This window comes from Sinocyclocheilus grahami, unplaced genomic scaffold, assembly GCF_001515645.1.
Source record: "Sinocyclocheilus grahami isolate Dianchi unplaced genomic scaffold, SAMN03320097.WGS_v1.1 scaffold782.1, whole genome shotgun sequence".
Taxonomy (NCBI): Eukaryota; Metazoa; Chordata; class Actinopteri; order Cypriniformes; family Cyprinidae; genus Sinocyclocheilus; species Sinocyclocheilus grahami.
Window position 1 is genome coordinate 50,624 of NW_015505961.1, and position 7,542 is coordinate 58,165.

The 7,542-nt window shown below is 40.2% G+C and overlaps 1 pseudogene; it reads left to right on the forward strand.

The window, feature by feature from the left end:
* The first annotated feature begins 288 nt into the window (after nucleotides 1-288).
* Nucleotides 289-7,227, forward strand: LOC107561588 (uncharacterized; annotated as a pseudogene).
* Nucleotides 7,228-7,542: the final 315 nt, after the last annotated feature.

The following is a 7,542-nucleotide window of genomic DNA, read 5'->3' on the forward strand; positions in this document are numbered from 1 at the left end:
ACTATTACTTTTGTAGTGGGCTAAAACACAGAACTGGTAAGCAGAAGGTTGCTGCTTCGCAACTACCCGTGTCCCTTGAGCAAGGCTCTTTTCTCCAGGGGTTTGGGGGTCCCTGTAATAAGAGCACTGTAAGTCACTTTGGATAAAAGCTTCATGACATTATTTGATGATGCTTTTGAAGCTTCTGAAAGTCGGGTTCCATTGGCAGAAACCAGCAGAACAAAATCCCAGCCTCAGTGTCTTTTGGTCTTTCTCTAGATGCTCTCACTAATTCTGGGGTCACTGAGGATGAAGAGACCACAGCAGCATCTGGCCCTGATGAGGCAGTCAGAGGTGGAGTGATGCTGTGGACTCCTCCATCCGCACTGCTCACACTAGTCTGCACTGCAGACCCTACTCAATTTATCAACAGTAATAATGGACAAATAAAACAGATAACTCATGTTTGGTTAATTTGTGTAGATTTGTTTATTAACATAACTTACACTTATCTATGTAACATGTTGACAACAGTGAATTCTACTATAATGGCACACATTGTTTCATGTTGTGATGTGCTCATATGCAATAGTTATCAAAGATTGTCCTGTCAGAAATGAAAAAAGATATTTACTGTAGTAGGGGTTTGACGTCTGTATATGTTTTATTTTAATTCACTTTGGAGATGTACAGTCTATGGGAGGCGTAGGTGTGTTTACTGGAGCTCCCCTGTTCGCTATACATAATAAAACACGTTTTTACAGCAAAATCACAAACATATGTTTTGTGATGGCGCAGGTGACGGTGGCATTTGTGGCAAACCTACAAACACAAGAGGTGGGATTTATCACATTAACCAATCATAGCGATCATAACTAGTCATATCTAATCATATTAAATTGATATACAGTAGTCAACATTTGAAGTGGATAAAAAAAAGTTCATCAAAGTTGTCCAAAGACAAGAATGGGTATTGTTTTGGTTTTAGGACAACTTTAATGAAAGGTTTTAATGGTGACCCATACTTGGAATTAGTGCTCTGCATTTAACCCATCCAAAGTGCACACACACAGCAGTGAACACACACCCGGAGCAGTGGGCAGCCATTTTTGCTGCGGTGCCCGGGGAGCAGTTGGGGGTTTGGTGCCTTGCTCAAGGGCACCTCAGTCATGGTATTGAAGGTGGAAGAGAGCGTTGTACATTCACTCCCCCCACCTACAATCCCTGCCGGTACGAGACTCGAACCCACAACCTTTTGGGTTATGAGTCCGACTCTCTAACCATTAGACCACGATTCTGTTGTTCTGTTATATAATTTGTTTCAAAACTAAATTTCAAAACATATATTTCAAAGTCTTTTCCTGTTTGTTCTGCAGTGGTTGCAGTTGGAGTAATGTTAGTGTCAGTGATGGAGATTCAGTCACTCTAAACTCTGGTCTTACTGAAATAATGAATTGATTCATTGGAGGTTTGGAAATGAAAACACTTTAATAGCTGAAATCAGTAAACAGACCGACAGCATGACTGTATATAATGATGTTCTTGATGGGAGATTCAGAGACAGACTGAAGCTGGACAATCAAACTGGATTCTCAACTATCTCAACAAGACCAGATGAAACGTCTAAATTATCTAAGCTAACAGAGTGTGTTACAAATGTAAAAGATTGGATGACCAATAATTTTCTCCTGTTAAATTCAGATAAGACAGACATATTATTTATTGAACCAAAAAGCAGTACACAGAATCTCTTGGATTACAATTTGCAACTAGACGGATGTACTGTTACTTCCTCTACAGTAAAAAATCTGGGTGTTATATTAGACAGCAACTTGTCTTTTAAAAAATTATATTTCCCATGTTACAAAAACAGCATTCTTCCATCTTAGAAACATTGCCAAGTTACGAAACATGATACCTGTTTCTGATGCAGAAAAGCTATTTCATGCATTCATGACCTCTAGACTGGACTATTGTAATGCACTGCTAGCTGGTTGTCCTGCATCTTCAATAAACAAGCTACAGGTAGTCCAAAATGCAGCAGCTAGAGTCCTTACCAGGTCAAGAAAATATGATCATATTACCCCAATTTTACAGTCTCTGCACTGGCTACCTATTAAGTTCCGTATCAGTTACAAAATATTATTACTTGCCTATAAGGCCCTTAATGGGTTAGCTCCTGCGTACCTAACTAGTCTTCTACCATGCTACAATCCATCACGCTCCCTAAGGTCGCAAAACTCTGGACTTTTGATAATACCTAGAATAGCAAAGTCCACTAAAGGGGGTAGAGCTTTTTCGCATTTGGCTCCCAAACTCTGGAATAGCCTTCCTGATAACGTTCGGGGTTCAGACACACTCTCTCTGTTTAAATCTAGATTAAAGACACATCTCTTTGGCCAAGCATTCGAATAATGCATCTCATAATCTTTTACTGCAGTTATATCTGATCAAATGCACATTATTATTCTTTAGTTTGGGTTAAACAAATCAATTTTGCTTGGTTGGAACAGCAGCTATGCTAGTTATGTCTCTATTTGTTTCTCTGTTTTTTGCCACGGGATTTACACAAGCTTCAGTCTGGATCCAGAACACCTGAGAAGAGATGATGCCAACCCCTCAGAGGACCTCAGATGATGCCAACCCTGAAACAACATACAGAACTACCACATTTTGCTATAAGTTTGATTGCATCATATAATAATTGCTGTTAATAGTGTTCATCATCTGTTTGATTACGTCTTTAATTGATTTTTCCGTACATTTCTGCCATTTGTACATTATTAACTGACAGTCACCACTGATAAACTACCACTAAATATTGTAGAATTGAATTGAACTGATCTCTGGATCTCTGACCATCACGAACACCACAACTGAACATGCTGGACTTTAACTACAGATCTACACAGAGCTCAAATCCTAGAAATTCAGTCTTAGGGCCCTATTTTAACAATCTAAGCGCATGGTCTAAAGCGCATGGCGCGGGTGCACTCAGGGCGTGTCCAAATCCACTTTTGCTAGTTTAACGATGGGAAAATGGTCGGCGCACCCGGGCGCATAGTCTAAAATATCTAAAATGTCTAAAATGCAATGGTTATCCATTATAACATGTAGGCATTTTTATATTCATGTAGCCTACATAATAATAATCTTTTATATTTTAATATTTTATTGTTTCGTATTTTAAAGTGTTTGTGTCCTCCCTGTGTGTAATAAGCAAACTGAATGCACGTTGTGGACCCGCCCAGAGGTGCAATTTCTACAAAAAATATTGCGCCAATGATTTTAGACCAGGTTTGAGTTGGTCTATGTTCAGTTCCTCAAAATAGCAACGCGCCAACAATGCGCCTGAACACACCTCTTTTTTAGACCAGCACGCCCACGAGTGCACAAATGGGCGCAAATGCATTTGCTATTTAAACAACGCGGCACAGGACGTGAAAATGAGAGCTGCGTCGGGCTGAAACTAGCAAAAACACTTGCGCGCCGCATTGCGCCGGGTGTATGATAGGTCCCTTAGTGTCTACAGTGAGTTAAAAATCAGTTTTGCTTTCTCTATCAGATTATTAAATGCTCTACTTTTGAGCAATCTTCCTCAACTAGGGTTGGGAATCCAGAATTCCAGAATAGGATACTTAAAGTCAGGAATGGGATACTTGTAAAATTTAAATTTAAATTCCACCTATCAATTCCTGTGTGCGCATCAAATTTTTTTTTTTAGGTGGTGAAAAGGGGCTGTTAAAAACGTATTTGTCTTTGAATCATTCATTCAAAAACACTGAGTCATCCAGTAATGAAACAAGTAAATCTTGAGTGAGTCATTGAATCGTTCCATTCATAAATTCCATGAGATTTTGTTTAGTTGTCTAATATTTTTTCTTCAGATTTGTGAGAGAACCACAACCTCCATAAAAAAAAAAAAAGTCTCAATTTATCCAGAATCGTGCAGCTCTATTTTGCACACAAACAGCTCTTAGTCGAGTCCAGGTTTTTTGTAGCCGACTGACTTTTGTTCATGCTATTCAGCAGCAATTAAATATTTTGCAAAAAGAGCCACAGAATAAATATGTCTGATATGTAAATGTTTGACTTCATTTTTTTAACCACATTGGAATCGAAACTGGGAATCGATAAGCAGAATTAGAATCGGAATTGGATTTGATCAAATTCAAACGATGTCCAACCCTATCCTCAACAATGTTTCTTCCTCATGCTTGAATATCTTCATTCATCTTTATTCTCTCATGTTTTTAGCTCGTCTGCCTGTTCCTGTCATCAGCAGTAACTCTTCACAATGTTATTCATCATCAGAATCAGAATCAGAATTAGCTTTATTGCCAGGTATGTTTAAACATACGAGGAATTTGTTTTAGTGACAGAAGCTCCACAGTGCAACAGAATGACATTGACAAGACAGGACTCAGATAATAAAAAGAATAATATAAAAATATGCAAAATAGACAATGTACAAAAAAGCAAAAACACAATATATAATATAGACAATTTTTGTATGTACAGGTATGATATGTGCATACACAATATATAATATAGACAATTTTGTATGTACAGGTATGATATGTGCATACACAATATATAATATAGACAATTTTGTATGTACAGGTATGATATGTGCAAATTTGAGATGTAAATAAGTATGCGTGTTAAATAAATAATGTATACTAGTGTTGTGTGGGAGATGGATTGCCTGAGGAAAGAATCTGTTCCTGTGTCTGGTCGTTCTGGTGCTCAGTGCTCTGTAGCGTCGACCAGATGGCAACAGTTCAAAGAGGGAGTGTGCTGGATGTGAGGGGTCCAGAGTGATTTTGCTAGGCCTTTTGCTCACTCTGGATGAGTACAGTTCTTGGAGAGAAGGGAGGGTTGTACCAGTGATTCGCTCAGCAGTCTGGACTATCCTCTGTAGTCTTCTGAGGTCAGATTTGGTAGCTGAGCTGAACCAGACAGTTATAGAAGTGCAGAGGACGGATTCAATGATGGCGGAGTAGAACTGTTTCAGCAGCTCTTGTGGCAGGTTGAACTTCCTCAGCTGGCGAACGAAGTACAACCTCTGCTGGGCCTTTTTGACAATGGACTCAATGTGATTGTCCCACTTCAGGTCCTGAGAGATAGTGGTGCCCAGGAACCTGAATGTCTCCACTGTCATTACAGTGGTGTTCATGGAGGGAGAGTAGGGGGGTTCCTCCTGAAGTCCACTATCATCTCAACAGGTTTGAGCGTGTTAAGCTCCAGGTTGTTAAGCCTGCACCAGACAGCCAGCTCTTTAACCTCCTGTCTATTGGTGATGTCTTTCAGACCTTTCCACACTGAAGCAGGATCACTGGAAAAGAGTTGGTTCTTTAGCTTTCCAGTATAATTCCTCTTTGCAACTCTGATCTCCTTTTCCAGTGTGTATTTGGCCTGTTTATTCAAGAATCTGTCCCCATTCCTGCGAGCATCTTCTTTGGCCTGACAAAGCTGTCTGAGTTTTGCAGTGAACCATGGTTTATCGTTGTTGTAGGTTAAATGAGTCCTGGTAGGAATGCACATGTCTTCACAGAAACTGATATAAGATGTTACAGTCCCTGTTAGCTCGTCCAGATCGGTGGCAGCAGCTTCAAAAACACTCCAATCAGTGAGGTCAAAACAAGCTTGTAAATCCTGCTCCGCTTCATTAGTCCATCTTTTTACAGTCCTTAATACAGGTTTAGCTGATTTCAGTTTCTGCCTGTAGGTCGGTATAAGATTAACTAAACAGTGATCAGAGAGCCCCAAAGCTGCCCGTGGGACGGAGCGATATGTATCCTTTATTGTGGTGTAACAGTAATACAATATATTACCGTCTCTGGTGGGACATGTAACATGCTGTCTGTATTTTGGCAGTTCACGGGAAAGATTTGCTTTATTAAAGTCCCAAAGAATGATTATAACAAGAGTCTGGGTGATGTTGTTCTGTGTCTGTGATCTGATCAGCGAGTTTCTGTAAAGCTGAGCTCACATGCGCTTGCGGAGGAATGTAAACACTCACGAGAATGAACGAGCAAAACTCCCGTGGCGAATAGAATGACTTGCAGTTAACGAAGAGCGCTTCTAGATTGGGATAACACATCTTCTTTAACTCTGTAACATCTGTACACCACCTTTCGTTGATGTAAAAACATGTCCCACCGCCGCGCAATTTCCCCGTTGATTCTGCATCGCAGTCTGCTCTAAACAGCTGAAAGCCGGGCAGATGTAGCGTGCTGTGCGGAATGGCGTCATTCAGCCAGGTTTCCGTGAAACACAGAGCAGCAGAGTTTTAAAAATCCTTGTTTGTCCTGGAGAGCAGAAGAAGTTTGTTCGTTTTGTTGGGTAGAGAGCGGAGATTTGCCAGATGGATGCTAGGCAACGGCGTTCGAAATCTGCACTGCCTGAGCTTCACGAGCACGCCGGCTCTCTTCCCCCGTCTGCGCATCCTGAAGCGCTTGATCAGCGCCGTTGCTCCACCAACTACAACGTTCAGCAAAACGTCCGAATAATCGAAATCCGGTAGAATATTTTGTGGTGTGTTCTGCCGAATATTCAGCAGTTCATCCCTGGTAAAACTGATCATGTTTGAGAAACAAAAAACAGGAAAAACGAACAAAAACAGTACAAACACTGGAGAGCCAAGCACTGAGGCGGCCGTGTGTGGCACCATCTTACTTCCAAAAAGTAAGATCATCATCATTATATTGTTCATTGCTGTGTTCAGTGGTGAATGTGGGTCATGTGACTCTCTCCTGGTACAAAGGAAACAGTTTATTGTCCAGCATCAGTGTGTCTGATCTCAGCATCAGTCTCTCTCTACCTCTGGAGGTGGAATATCAGGATAAAAACAGCTACAGCTGTGTGCTCAACAATCCCATCAGCAAGCAGACCACACATCTGGACATCAGTCAACTCTGTCTCACATGTTCAGGTACAGCAGCTGATATTAGTTGATGTCGGTGCTGATATTAAAGTTTATTGACTGAGCTGATCTCAGTTTGAATTTTTATTCCTCAGACTCTGTCCACTGTTGTGGTTCTACTGAAGCTGTGATCCGATTGGTCCTCTCTGCTCTGGTGGGCGTGGCTACTGTCATTCTTCTGGTTTATGACATCAGATCCAGAAGAGCTGAACAGTTCAAGCACAGATTCACACACCAGGAGCTTAATGTTATTTATCTTTTTTTATCATGTATTAATCATCATTTATTTTTCAAGGCTTTATATAGTCATCTGCTGGTAGCATATTGATGCGGCTAAAAATTGCTTTGCTCAGATTAGATTTAGTTTATGTTTTTTTTATCATTATTCATTTATATTTAATATGATCATTCATATTTTTACTGGGGGATTTAAAGGACTTAAAAATATACCTGTCGTATTTACCTTATTTTAACGTAATCAGTCGTTGCCATTTGTAACTTGAATGATGTCATTAGCTTCCAGTTATAATTAGTGGTACAAAACAGCTCGTTATGCTGCCTGATGTTCTAAACGGCCATTTCTTGTGTTATTTTAATGTATTGCTGTACTTATAAACACACTGGTTTGTAGAGCA